This window comes from Lolium rigidum, chromosome 1 (assembly GCF_022539505.1).
Source record: "Lolium rigidum isolate FL_2022 chromosome 1, APGP_CSIRO_Lrig_0.1, whole genome shotgun sequence".
In the NCBI taxonomy this organism is placed as follows: Eukaryota; Viridiplantae; Streptophyta; class Magnoliopsida; order Poales; family Poaceae; genus Lolium; species Lolium rigidum.
Window position 1 is genome coordinate 104,483,514 of NC_061508.1, and position 15,174 is coordinate 104,498,687.

Sequence of the window (15,174 nt, forward strand, 5' to 3'; positions counted from 1 at the left end):
GGCTACTGACATCTTCTCAACAGAAATATTTTTAGCACGTCTCGTAATGTAAAGGTTCATTTCTTCCTCAAAATAAAATAAATACCGAAATAAAAAGTTCATTTGGACCGCTCTTGGGCTTGCAAGGCCTTCTCTGATCCCTAGGAAATCTCCCTCACCCACCGGAGTAGGCCTTGCCACACTGACCTGATCGGTAGAATAAAACCACACACCCATTGTCGCAACCTCAGAGTCGGAGGGAAGCCCACGCCCATTGTCATTCGTTGTTCTCCATCACGCCGACGTTGGTGGCGAGCTGCTCAAGATGCCGACTCTCGACGAGGTTCTGGCTATGGAGGTGTAAGGTGTTGTCTACTCCCCCTCCACCCCATCCCTCCCTTTTTATGTGCGAATCTATGCTCGGATCCTTGAGTTCTTTTTCTGTATACCCTAGTTTATCCTGTAGCAAAATAGTTGAGTTGCTACCTCGTGGTGACGACTTAGACATGGCAAACAATTTGATACCGATAAAAATGTGAGACCTTTGATGTTTTTTTTTTGGACCGAGAAACCGTAGGGGAAACCCCGACGGTAAATTTTTATATACTAGCAAAAGTGCCCATGCGTTGCATCAGGAAAAACAAATATTCTAATGCTTAAGCAAACCATTAATGTTGACACTTCTCGTCTTTGTATCCATCATCGATAGTGGTTAAATTTGTCTTATTCATAGTGAATATAATAAATGCTTAGAAGATTAAATTGCGAGCCCCTCATTGCACCGACTTGTAGTTTCGTAGACTGTAATGATGGAAGACGCCACCCTTAAATTTCAGTAAGATATGAATCCCAAAAAAAGTCCATGTGTTTCCCCCGGTTGGTGTTTTGGATTTTTTATGCCATAGAGAATTTAGTATAAATTCGGTCGTCATTTTGGCCCATTAATTATCTCTAGTTCAATTTATAAGAGAAAATAAGGTGGAGCTAACGATGCAATAGCTTAAGCAATCAGAGAACCAATAACTTTCTTTGAAAGATAGAAATAAACAGGTCCAAAGCATGGTAATTCCTACGCCAGCTGTTATGACCAGCCTGGTCTACCGCCGGAGGGGGCCCACTGGCCCAACCGGCCAGGCTTAGTTAGGGGCTTAGCCCAGTTAGCAGATTAGGGTTTTGCAGTTCTCTTATAAATACAAGTTGTAATAGACTATATCGATCAAGCAATAATCAATATCATTATTGCCGACTCCCAGAGGAGTCGGCCTTCTCCTGTCCGCGCCGCCCCAAACCCTAGCCGCCGCCTTCCCACGCGCCCGCGACGGCGCCCTGCCGCCAGCGCCGCCTCTCTTCCTCTCGCTCGCAGCACTTCCACCCCTACAATCTACTCCCCCGTCCTGGTAGAACCCTAGATTCTACCAATGTGGTATCAGAGACCTCAGTTACGATCATGTCTTCGAGCCAGCCCACCGCCACCACCGACGCCGCCGGCCTCCTCCGCCGCCGCGCACCTGCCGCCGCCCTCCACGGGCGACGCGGCGCCCCTGGCGGATGCCGCCGGCGCCGCCCCCCTCCTCTCGCAGCAAGAGCTCTCGACGGCCATCCGCGACCTCGCCACCGCCGTACAGGGCATCCGCCTGTACCTCATTGGTACGCAGGGGATGACCACGCCGCCCCTGCCGCCGCCCCTCGCCACCTACCCGGCCGCGCCGGCAGCCCTAACCGGCCAGGGCGCGCCTGTTCCGCCCCCGGCCTCGCCGCCGCCGCCGCCGTGGGCATCATGGCAGCCGGCCCCCAGCGCGGGCCCCGCCTCGCTGCCCCAGGGCGTGCCCATCCAACGGGTACAGTTTCCGCTATCACCCTCCCGACTTCCGGCATGGGTGACCGCGACGGAGCCCCCGCCCGTCTACTCGGCCGCACCGGCGCCTTCCCCCGTCTACACCGCCGCCGGGGACCCTCCGCGCCCGTCCTTTCCGGACCCGCCGCACGCACGCTTCGCCGAGCCCTCCGCTGGTCGCGCGGAGTACCCCACCCAGGGCGCCACCGGCCTCGCTCCCCCACGCTACGCCAAGCTGGAATTCGCCACGTATGATGGCGTCGAGGACCCCCTCAACTGGCTCAACCAGTGCGAGCAGTTCTTCCGGGGACAGCGTACCCTGGCTTCGGACCGGACGTGGCTCGCCTCGTACCACCTCCGTGGCGCCGCCCAGACGTGGTACTATTCCCTGGAGCAGGACGAGGGTGGCATGCCTCCATGGGACCGGTTCCGTGAGCTCTGCCTTCTCCGCTTCGGCCCTCCGATCCGCGGCAGCCGCTTGGTGGAACTTGGGCGTTTGGCGTTCACCACCACGGTGCATGACTTCGCCGACCGCTTCCAGGTCCTCGCATGCCATGCGCCCGGCGTGACGGGCCAACATCGCGCCGAGCTCTTCATTGGCGGCCTCCCGGACCACATCCGCGTGGATGTCGAGTTATAGGCCCCGCAGGACCTCCAGACGGCGATGCACTACGCGTGCGCTTATGAGCGTCGCGCCCAGGCGGTTCAGCAGGCGCCCCTGCCCCGCGGCACCCGCGCTGCCCGGCCTCCTCCTACGGCCGCGGCTGCCACCCGCCCCGCCCCACCTGGACCGACCGGGCCCACCCCCGCGGCTACGCGCACGTTTCGCTGCCTCACCCCGGCGGAGCAGCTCGAACGCCGCCGCCTGGGACTCTGCTTCAACTGCGACGACCCATATACGCCCGGTCACGTGTGTCCTCGCCTCTTCTACCTGGAGACAGTCGACGTGAAGGAGGGCGACCCGACGACCGGGCCGGTTGCCGTGGCGTCCGAGACGACCGGGCCGACCGACGCGGCTGCCACGGCCTTCATCGTTTCTCTACACGCGCTCGCCGGCATCCGCCACGAGCGGACGATGCTGATTCCGGTCACTATCCAGGGCGAGTCTCTGGTGGCGCTACTGGACACGGGGTCTACGCATAACTTTCTCCCCGCCGCCACTATGCGCCGCCTCGCGCTACAGCCGACGGGTGGGGATACCCTCCGCGTGACCGTGGCCAACGGTGACCGCCTTCACTGCCATGGGGTGGTCCAGCACGTCCCCCTCACCATCGGCGACGAGTGATACGTCTCCGACGTATCGATAATTTCTTATGTTCTATGCCATATTATTGATGATACCTACATGTTTTATGCACACTTTATGTCATATTCGTGCATTTTCTGGAACTAACCTATTAACAAGATGCCGAAGTGCCAGCTCTCGTTTTCCGCTGTTTTTGGTTTCGTAAATCCTAGTAACGAAATATTCTCGGAATTGGACGAAACGAAGACCCAGGGGCCTATTTTGCCACGAACCTTCCGGAAGACCGAAGAGCATACGAAGTGGGGCCACGAGGTGGCGACACCACATGGCGGCGCGCCAAGGGGGGCCCGCGCCGCCCTATGGTGTGGGCCCCTCGTCGTGCCCCCGACTCTGCCCTTCCGCCTACTTAAAGCCTCCGTCGCGAAACCCCCGATGCGAAAAACCACGATACGGAAAACCTTACCGAGACGCCGCCGCCGCCGATCCCATCTCGGGGATTCCGGAGATCTCCTCCGGCACCCTGCCGGAGAGGGGATTCATCTCCCGGAGGACTCTACACCGCCATGGTCGCCTCCGGAGTGATGAGTGAGTAGTTCACCCCTGGACTATGGGTCCATAGCAGTAGCTAGATGGTTGTCTTCTCCTCATTGTGCTTCATTGTTGGATCTTGTGAGCTACCTAACATGATCAAGATCATCGATCTGTAATACTCTATGTTGTGTTTGTCGGGATCCGATGGATAGAGAATACCATGTTATGTTAATTATCAAGTTATTTCATATGTGTTGTTTATGATCTTGCATTCTCTCCGTTACTAGTAGAGGCTCTGGCCAAGTTTTTGCTTTTAACTCCAAGAGGGAGTATTTATGCTCGATAGTGGGTTCATGCCTGCATTGATACCGGGACAAGTGATGAAAAGTTCTAAGGTTGTGTTGTGCTGTTGCCACTAGGGATAAAACATTGGCGCTATGTCCGAGGATGTAGTTGTTGATTACATTACGCACCATACTTAATGCAATTGTCTGTTGCTTTGCAACTTAATACTGGAAGGGGTTCGGACGATAACCTGAAGGTGGACTTTTTAGGCATAGATGCAGTTGGATGGCGGTCTATGTACTTTGTCGTAATGCCAAATTAAATCTCACTATACTTATCATGCCATGTATGTGCATTGTTATGCCCTCTCTATTTGTCAATTGCCGGACTCGTAATTTGTTCACCCAACATGCTTTTATCTTATGGGAGAGACACCTCTAGTGAACTGTGGACCCCGGTCCATTCTTTTAATACTGAAATACAAATCTGCTCGCAATACTTGTTTTACCGCAAACAATCATCTTCCACACAATACGGTTAATCCTTTGTTACAGCAAGCCGGTGAGATTGACAACCTCACTCGTTTCATTGGGGCAAAGTACTTTGGTTGTGTTGTGCAGGTTCCACGTTGGCGCCGGAATCTCCGGTGTTGCGCCGCACTACATCCCGCCGCCATCAACCTTCAACGTGCTTCTTGACTCCTACTGGTTCGATTAAACCTTGGTTTCATCGAGGGAAACTTGCCGCTGTGCGCATCACACCTTCCTCTTGGGGTTCCCAACGGACGTGTCAACTACACGCATCAAGCAAATTTCCGGCGCCGTTGTCGGGAGATCAAGACACGCTGCAAGGGGAGTCTCCACTTCTCAACCTCTTTACTTTGTTTTTGTCTTGCTTTATTTTATTTACTACTTTGTTTGCTGCATTATATCAAAACACAAAAAAATTAGTTGCTAGTTTTACTTTATTTACTCTCTTGCACTCTATATCAAAAACACAAAAAAAATTAGTTACTTGCATTTATTTTATCTAGTTTGCTTTATTTACTACTGCTAAATGGGTATTGTTGAGAATACTAAGTTGTGTGATTACACTAGTTTGGCATAATGGACAACAATGAGCTTCTTATTCTATTTCCTGATTTAAGACATGGATGGTTTGATGCGAAAATTAAAAAACCCATGGAACATATTAGCATGAACACTTTGAATACCATTGTTGCTAATGATATAGAAAGTTCTAAGCTTGGGGAAGCTGGCTTTGATGAGCATGATATTTTTAGTCCCCCAAGCATTGAGGAGAAAATTTTCTTTGATGATACTATGCCTCCTATATTTGATGATGAGAATAATAATAATAGCTACTTTGTTGAATTTGCTCCCACTACAATTAATAAGAATGACTATGCTTATGTTGGGAGTAGTAATTATTTTATGCATGAGACTCATGATAAGAATGCTTTATGTGATAGTTATATTGTTGAGTTTGCTCATGATGCTACTGAAAGTTATTATGAGAGAGGAAAATATGGTTGTAGAAATTTTCATGTTACTAAAACACCTCTCTATGTGCTGAAATTTTTGAAGCTACACTTGTTTTATCTTCCTATGCTTGTCACTTTGCTCTTCATGAACTTGTTTATTTACAAGATTCCTATGCATAGGAAGTATGTTAGACTTAAATATGTTTTGGATTTGCTTCTTGATACTCTCTTTTGCTTCAAATACTATTTCTTGCGAGTGCATCATTAAAACTGCTGAGCCCATCTTAATGGCTATAAAGAAAGAACTTCTTGGGAGATAACCCATGTGTTTGTTTTGCTACAGTATTTTTGTTTTATATTTGTGTCTTGGAAGTTGTTTACTACTGTAGCAACCTCTCCTTATCTTAGTTTTGAGTTTTGTTGTGCCAAGTAAAGTCTTTGATAGTAAAGTAAGTACTAGATTTGGATTACTGCGCAGTTCCAGATTTCTTTGCTGTCACGAATCTGGGTCTACCTCCCTGTAGGTAGCTCAGAAAATTAAGCCAATTTACGTGCATGATCCTCAGATATGTACGCAACTTTCATTCAATTTGAGCATTTTCATTTGAGCAAGTCTGGTGGCCTAATAAAATCTATCTTTACGGACTGTTCTGTTTTGACAGATTCTGCCTTTTATTTTGCATTGCCTCTTTTGCTATGTTGGATGAATTTCTTTGATCCATTAATGTCCAGTAGCTTTATGCAATGTCCAGAAGTGTTAAGAATGATTGTGTCACCTCTGAACATGTGAATTTTTATTATGCACTAACCCTCTAATGAGTTGTTTCGAGTTTGGTGTGGAGGAAGTTTTCAAGGATCAAGAGAGGAGTACGATGCAATATGATCAAGGAGAGTGAAAGCTTCTAAGCTTGGGGATGCCCCGGTGGTTCACCCCTGCATATTCTAAGAAGACTCAAGCGTCTAAGCTTGGGGATGCCCAAGGCATCCCCTTCTTCATCGACAACATTATCAGGTTCCTCCCCCGAAACTATATTTTTATTCCGTCACATCTTATGCACTTTGCTTGGAGCGTCGGTTTGTTTTTGTTTTTTGTTTTGTTTGAATAAAATGGATCCTAGCATTCACTTTATGGGAGAAAGACACGCTCCGCTGTAACATATGGACAAATATGTCCTTAGGCTCTACTCATAGTATTCATGGCGAAGTTTCTTCTTCGTTAAATTGTTATATGGTTGGAATTGGAAAATGCTACATGTAGTAACTCTAAAATGTCTTGGATAATTTGATACTTGGCAATTGTTGTGCTCATGTTTAAGCTCTTGCATCATATACTTTGCACCCATTAATGAAGAAATACTTAGAGCTTGCTAATTTGGTTTGCATATTTGGTTTCTCTAGAGTCTAGATAACATCTAGTATTGAGTTTTGAACAACAAGGAAGACGGTATGGAGTCTTATAATGTTTACAATATGTCTTTTATGTGAGTTTTGCTGTACCGTTCATCCTTGTGTTTGTTTCAAATAACCTTGCTAGCCTAAACCTTGTATCGAGAGGGAATACTTCTCATGCATCCAAAATCCTTGAGCCAACCACTATGCCATTTGTGTCCACCATACCTACCTACTACATGGTATTTATCCGCCATTCCAAAGTAAATTGCTTGAGTGCTACCTTTAAAATTCCATCATTCACCTTTGCAATATATAGCTCATGGGACAAATAGCTTAAAAACTATTGTGGTATTGAATATGTACTTATGCACTTTATCTCTTATTAAGTTGCTTGTTGTGCCATAACCATGCTTCTGGGACGCCATCAACTATTCTTTGTTGGATATCATGTGAGTTGCTATGCATGTCCGTCTTGTCTGAAGTAAGAGAGATCTACCACCTTCATGGTTGGAGCATGCATATTGTTAGAGAAGAACTTTGGGCCGCTAACTAAAGCCATGATTCATGGTGGAAGTTTCAGTTTGGACATATTTCCTCAATCTCATATGAGAATAATAATTGTTGCCACATGCTTATGCATTAAAGAGGAGTCCATTATCTGTTGTCCATGTTGTCCCGGTATGGATGTCTAAGTTGAGAATAATCAAAAGCGAGAAATCCAAAATGCGAGCTTTCTCCTTAGACCTTTGTACATGCGGCATGGAGGTACCCCATTGTGACACTTGGTTAAAACATGTGCATTGCAAAGATCCGGTAGTCCAAGTTAATTAGGACAAGGTGCGGGCACTATTAGTATACTATGCATGAGGCTTGCAACTTGTAAGATATAACTTTCATAACTCATATGCTTTATTACTACCGTTGACAAAATTGTTTCATGTTTTCAAAATAAAAGCTCTAGCACAAATATAGCAATCGATGCTTTCCTCTTTGAAGGACCATTCTCTTTACTTTTATGTTGAGTCAGTTCACCTATCTCTCTCCACCTCAAGAAGCAAACACTTGTGTGAACTGTGCATTGATTCCTACATACTTGCATATTGTACTTGTTATATTACTCTATGTTGACAATTATCCATGAGATATACATGTTACAAGTTGAAAGCAACCGCTGAAACTTAATCTTCCTTTGTGTTGCTTCAATACCTTTACTTTGATTTATTGCTTTATGAGTTAACTCTTATGCAAGACTTATTAACACTTGTCTTGAAGTACTATTCATGAAAAGTCTTTGCTTTATGATTCACTTGTTTACTCATGTCATTACCATTGTTTTGATCGCTGAATTCACTACATATGTTTACAAATAGTATGATCAAGGTTATGATGGCATATCACTTCAGAAATTATCTTTGTTATCGTTTTACCTCGCTCGGACGAGCGTAACTAAGCTTGGGGATGCTTGATACGTCTCCGACGTATCGATAATTTCTTATGTTCTATGCCATATTATTGATGATACCTACATGTTTTATGCACACTTTATGTCATATTCGTGCATTTTCTGGAACTAACCTATTAACAAGATGCCGAAGTGCCGCTTCTCGTTTTCTGCTGTTTTTGGTTTCGAAATCCTAGTAACGAAATATTCTCGGAATTGGACGAAACGAAGACCCAGGGGCCTATTTTGCCACGAACCTTCCGGAAGACCGAAGAGCATACGAAGTGGGGCCACGAGGTGGCGACACCACATGGCGGCGCGGCCAAGGGGGCCCGCGCCGCCCTATGGTGTGGGCCCCTCGTCGGGCCCCCGACTCTGCCCTTCCGCCTACTTAAAGCCTCCGTCGCGAAACCCCGATGCGAAAAACCACGATACGGAAAACCTTACCGAGACGCCGCCGCCGCCGATCCCATCTCGGGGGATTCCGGAGATCTCCTCCGGCACCCCGCCGGAGAGGGGATTCATCTCCCGGAGGACTCTACACCGCCATGGTCGCCTCCGGAGTGATGAGTGAGTAGTTCACCCTCGGACTATGGGTCCATAGCAGTAGCTAGATGGTTGTCTTCTCCTCATTGTGCTTCATTGTTGGATCTTGTGAGCTGCCTAACATGATCAAGATCATCGATCTGTAATACTCTATGTTGTGTTTGTCGGGATCCGATGGATAGAGAATACCATGTTATGTTAATTATCAAGTTATTTCATATGTGTTGTTTATGATCTTGCATGCTCTCCGTTACTAGTAGAGGCTCTGGCCAAGTTTTTGCTTTTAACTCCAAGAGGGAGTATTTATGCTCGATAGTGGGTTCATGCCCGCATTGACACCGGGACAATGATGAAAAGTTCTAAGGTTGTGTTGTGCTGTTGCCACTAGGGATAAAACATTGGCGCTATGTCCGAGGATGTAGTTGTTGATTACATTACGCACCATACTTAATGCAATTGTCTGTTGCTTTGTGTGACGCCCCGGAACCGGTACCATGAGGATCCCAGCGAACCCGCCGAAAACCGCACGATATCGATTCCGACACGCCCTCCGACACGACGTGCGCGACAAAGCACACGTGATGCCAGAGGAATTAACACGAGCGGTAACATTACAACAGGATTACAATAGAGCCCACAAGATACATATATTACAACAACGACTCCAACGAGTCAAGATACAAATATACAATACAAAGATCCAAATCAGACAGAAGATCAAATACGTCCGAATACGGACAAGATACAAATTGGACTAAGAGTCCTGAAGATAACCAGTGGCGTCCATAACCCTGCCCAGGCCAAGCCGGAAGGGTAACCTTGCTAACGTCGTCTTCATCGAACATATCTTCATACCTGCCCGGTTATATCCCGTAGAAGCAGCAATAAGTACGGGTTCGTACTTAACAAGACTTCAAGACGTATAAGCATTCGTCAACCGATCGTCCTTTGTACTTGAGGCACGCAGGGGACTTAGAGGACGCAAGAGGAACGTCATAGGCAATATGGTGGGGTTAAGCGGCAGCGCGCAAGCACTAAAAACCTATAGAGACACTCTACAACATTCGTCTAATCAGAGAAGATGAGAGAGCGCATAAACTAACAATTCTATACTCTGCAAACATCACACAGCCGATGCGTTCCCCCTTCGCAAAGAGGTACTTACAAAGGCACTCACACGGTTGACAAGTTTTAACCAGTTATTATTTAAGTTGTTCTATCTTACTATGCAACTTATTAGTATTGAAACAACAGGTGTAAGTTGTCTATGGTCGAGTCATACAGCTCCAAGTCGTCCATAACCGCGGACGCGGCTTATCGATAAGATTGTAACCCTGCAGGGGTGCCCAAATGTGCCCACACGCACGATCAACCCACTTACGACAGGTGGATATCACAACACACACTCTCCTTCACTACAACAATGTCCAGGAAGCCACCTAACTAAGTTAACCCGTGTCGAAGTCCGGCCGTGCTCCGAAGCGGACTTAGCTGTTTGCGTCTACGGCTTTCGGATGGAAACAGTGCCCGCAGGGTGAATCCATCTTCAGCAATACGTACCGCACCCTACGAGCGTGCAAGAGACGACGGGGTTACAAGGCAACATGGCTTCCCCAAAAGTAACATCATATCATCTGACCACAAAGAAACATGCTTGCACGCCCGGGAGAAACAAAACAAACATTCAAACTAGTTGTGACCACCGGACAAAGCTCGTAGATTCCGGCAGTGGGTCGAGGGAGACCCGGTAAGCATACCCACGTGTGGTTAGAGCGCTCAGTCTCGGAACAGATAACAAGAACTCGGGGTCCTAGGATATTAAGGAAACACAAGTGAGCCGTCACAAAACGATCAGCTGACCCACCGATGCCTCCGCTAAACAATTATCAACAACTAAAGTAACCATGATTCTTCCCAACATATAACCCAATAAGATAACAATAACGGTAACAAAATAAAACGGCACTAGCATGCACTACGACTCGCAAGGCAGACTCGATAACCAAACAATAGCCGTAGGCGGTGGTGGTGGCAATATGGGCTGCTTGAGGTAACAAGTGGAAGGGACACGTGACAAGAACGCAACTTAAGGATAGCATGAGGGAGAAGGCAAAATAAAATAGGTGAACGACTTCTGCAGGGGCAGGAGTATAGGGGAAATGCTTGCCTGTTAAAGCTTGTCGAGGAACATCCGGAGGACTTGTCGTATCTCACCACACCACTTCGTGATTCTATCCGGGAAGAAGCAAATGCTGGAACAAGCAACGGATGCAAATCTTACAACTACGGATAAAGAAGATCCAGCATGATCAAGATGATATGCATGACATGGCATGTATGATGCGATGCACTTATCCAATTTAAGCGGGATCGAAACCCGGACAAACAAATTAGGTTGGAGTTGCATTTTCTACCGACAAATTTAAATGGTTGTTAGCATGACATAATATGGCAAGGGTTCGCTACTTCAAAGTTAAACGGAGCGGGGAACCGTAGCCGGTAATTCCCAAATACTCCGCGTTGCTACTGTTTGTTGTAGGTTGCGGACCGCTTGACCTATTGAAGGGGATTGGGCAGAGCTCGGGTAGGAAGTTCATGGCGGAAGGGAGCTCTGGTTGAGACCCGATCTGGTGAAGCAGAGCGAGCGGGGACGCGGGAGCAGTCGCGTTCGACGCGGAGGATGGAGGGGAGTCGGCCCGTGGAGGATTTGGAGTCGGGGAAGCACGGGAGCGACGCCGGCGGGAACATCTGTGAGGAGAAAAAAATTCTTCATCATCGGTGGAACGGACTCGAGGGAGACGGGGAACAAGAGAAGGTCTGGCGGAACGAGAACATCACCATGAACATGTAACCATGCTCGGAAGGGTCGGGGAAGCAACATGGCGGCCGAAATCGAAGAAGATAGGCGACATCCGGCGCGAGGGAAACGGTGAATTGGTGACGATTGAAGGCCTCCTGTACCGATTCCTTGTACGGAGACGTAGAGGACGATGAGGCGGTTCTAGAGGTGGTCTCAGCTTGGCGAGGGGGCGTCGGTAGCGGCGGCGCCATGGAGAGGTGGAGGCATGCGTTTTGGGCCTCTCTCTGTACGTGAAGAAAAGAGACAGAGAGGGTGGAGAGGATGGCGGCGCGAGGAAGGAGAGAAGGAGTGGAGGCTAGGGTTTCTGCGGAGGTCTCAAAAGGGATTAAAAGGGAGGAGGGGGTGGTTGGCGTGGGGCGCCGAGAGGATGTGTCAAGCGAGCACGTCGACCTGGTGAAGATGTCGCTGTCCAGGACGGTCAAAGAAAAAGAAGGGACGAGCCACCGAAGGGGTACGGGCCACGAAGAGAAAAGAAAAGAGTTGGGCCGGAGGAAGAGAGAGGTGGGCTGCCGAGAAAAAAAGATGTAAGGGCCAGGGGAGAGAGGGAGCCCATGGGAGGGGTTTGGGTTTTTGTTAAATGAATAGACAAGAGAGGTTTTATGTAAAAACTATATGAGAGGGTAAAAAATAAAATAACTTAGGGTTTATAAAATAATTTTATTTTGTTGAAAACATGAATGATATGATGCATGATGCATGATGATGCATAAAAGGAAGGCACAAACAAATCTAATAGGGGGTTCTACCCGGGGCCGTTACAATCGACACCACTAACAAGGAACCTCGCCCCGAGGTTCCACGCCAACCTAAGGGGGAGTTGGTTAAACTATCGAGTCTTCTTATACCATGTTGACAATCACCCGACCTCGAGGTGGAACCTTCTTCTGGCGAAGTGTTGCTCTTCTCGACACCACTAACAAGAATTGTTGCTTCACTGTTGATGATGCGCTTTCATCGAGATCCTCCGAAGATCGTACCTAATAGGATAAGGGCACAGATCGTCCAACCCAACTTGTGACGCCCCGGAACCGGTACCATGAGGATCCCAGCGAACCCGCCGAAAACCGCACGATATCGATTCCGACACGCCCTCCGACACGACGTGCGCGACAAAGCACACGTGATGCCAGAGGAATTAACACGAGCGGTAACATTACAACAGGATTACAATAGAGCCCACAAGATACATATATTACAACAACGACTCCAACGAGTCAAGATACAAATATACAATACAAAGATCCAAATCAGACGTAAGATCAAATACGTCCGAATACGGACAAGATACAAATTGGACTAAGAGTCCCGAAGATAACCAATGGCGTCCATAACCCTGCCCGTGCCAAGCCGGAAGGGTAACCTTGCTAACGTCGTCTTCATCGAACATATCTTCATACCTGCCCGGTTATATCCCGTAGAAGCAGCAATAAGTACGGGTTCGTACTTAACAAGACTTCAAGACGTATAAGCATTCGTCAACCGCCGTCCTTTGTACTTGAGGCACGCAGGGGACTTAGAGGACGCAAGAGGAACGTCATAGGCAATATGGTGGGGTTAAGCGGCAGCGCGCAAGCACTAAAAACCTATAGAGACAATCTACAACATTCGTCTAATCAGAGAAGATGAGAGAGCGCATAAACTAACAATTCTATACTCTGCAAACATCACACAGCTCGATGCGTTCCCCCTTCGCAAAGAGGTACTTACAAAGGCACTCACACGGTTGACAAGTTTTAACCAGTTATTATTTAAGTTGTTCTATCTTACTATGCAACTTATTAGTATTGAAACAACAGGTGTAAGTTGTCTATGGTCGAGTCATACAGCTCCAAGTCGTCCATAACCGCGGACGCGGCTTATCGATAAGATTGTAACCCTGCAGGGGTGCCCAAATGTGCCCACACGCACGATCAACCCACTTACGACAGGTGGATATCACAACACGCACTCTCCTTCACTACAACAATGTCCAGGAAGCCACCTAACTAAGTTAACCCGTGTCGAAGTCCGGCCGTGCTCCGAAGCGGACTTAGCTGTTTGCGTCTACGGCTTTCGGATGGAAACAGTGCCCGCAGGGTGAATCCATCTTCAGCAATACGTACCACACCCTACGAGCGTGCAAGAGACGACGGGGTTACAAGGCAACATGGCTTCCCCAAAAGTAACATCATATCATCTGACCACAAAGAAACATGCTTGCACGCCCGGGAGAAACAAAACAAACATTCAAACTAGTTGTGACCACTGGACAAAGCTGTAGATTCCGGCAGTGGGTCGAGGGGAGACCCGGTAAGCATACCCACGTGTGGTTAGAGCGCTCGGCCTCGGAACGTATAACAAGAACTCGGGGTCCTAGGATATTAAGGAAACACAAGTGAGCCGTCACAAAACGATCAGCTGACCCACCGATGCCTCCGCTAAACAATTATAAACAACTAAAGTAACCATGATTCTTCCCAACATATAACCCAATAAGATAACAATAACGGTAACAAAATAAAACGGCACTAGCATGCACTACGACTCGCAAGGCAGACTCGATAACCAAACAATAGCCGTAGGCGGTGGTGGTGGCAATATGGGCTGCTTGAGGTAACAAGTGGAAGGGACACGTGACAAGAACGCAACTTAAGGATAGCATGAGGGAGAAGGCAAAATAAAATAGGTGAACGACTTCTGCAGGGGCAGGAGTATAGGGGAAATGCTTGCCTGTTAAAGCTTGTCGAGGAACATCCGGAGGACTTGTCGTATCTCACCACACCACTTCGTGATTCTATCCGGGAAGAAGCAAATGCTGGAACAAGCAACGGATGCAAATCTTACAACTACGGATAAAGAAGATCCAGCATGATCAAGATGATATGCATGACATGGCATGTATGATGCGATGCACTTATCCAATTTAAGCGGGATCGAAACCCGGACAAACAAATTAGGTTGGAGTTGCATTTTCTACCGACAAATTTAAATGGTTGTTAGCATGACATAATATGGCAAGGGTTCGCTACTTCAAAGTTAAACGGAGCGGGGAACCGTAGCCGGTAATTCCCAAATACTCCGCGTTGCTACTGTTTGTTGTAGGTTGCGGACCGCTTGACCTATTGAAGGGGATTGGGCGGAGCTCGGGTAGGAAGTTCATGGCGGAAGGGAGCTCTGGTTGAGACCCGATCCGGTGAAGCAGCAGCGAGCGGGGACGCGGGAGCAGTCGCGTTCGACGCGGAGGATGGAGGGGAGTCGGCCCGTGGAGGATTTGGAGTCGGGGAAGCACGGGAGCGACGCTGGCGGGAACATCTGTGAGGAGAAAAAAATTCTTCATCATCGGTGGAACGGACTCGAGGGAGACGGGGAACAAGAGAAGGTCTGGCGGAACGAGAACATCACCATGAACATGTAACCATGCTCGGAAGGGTCGGGGAAGCAACATGGCGGCCGAAATCGAAGAAGATAGGCGACATCCGGCGCGAGGGAAACGGTGAATTGGTGACGATTGAAGGCCTCCTGTACCGATTCCTTGTACGGGGATGTAGAGGACGATGAGGCGGTTCTAGAGGTGGTCTCAGCTTGGCGAGGGGGCGTC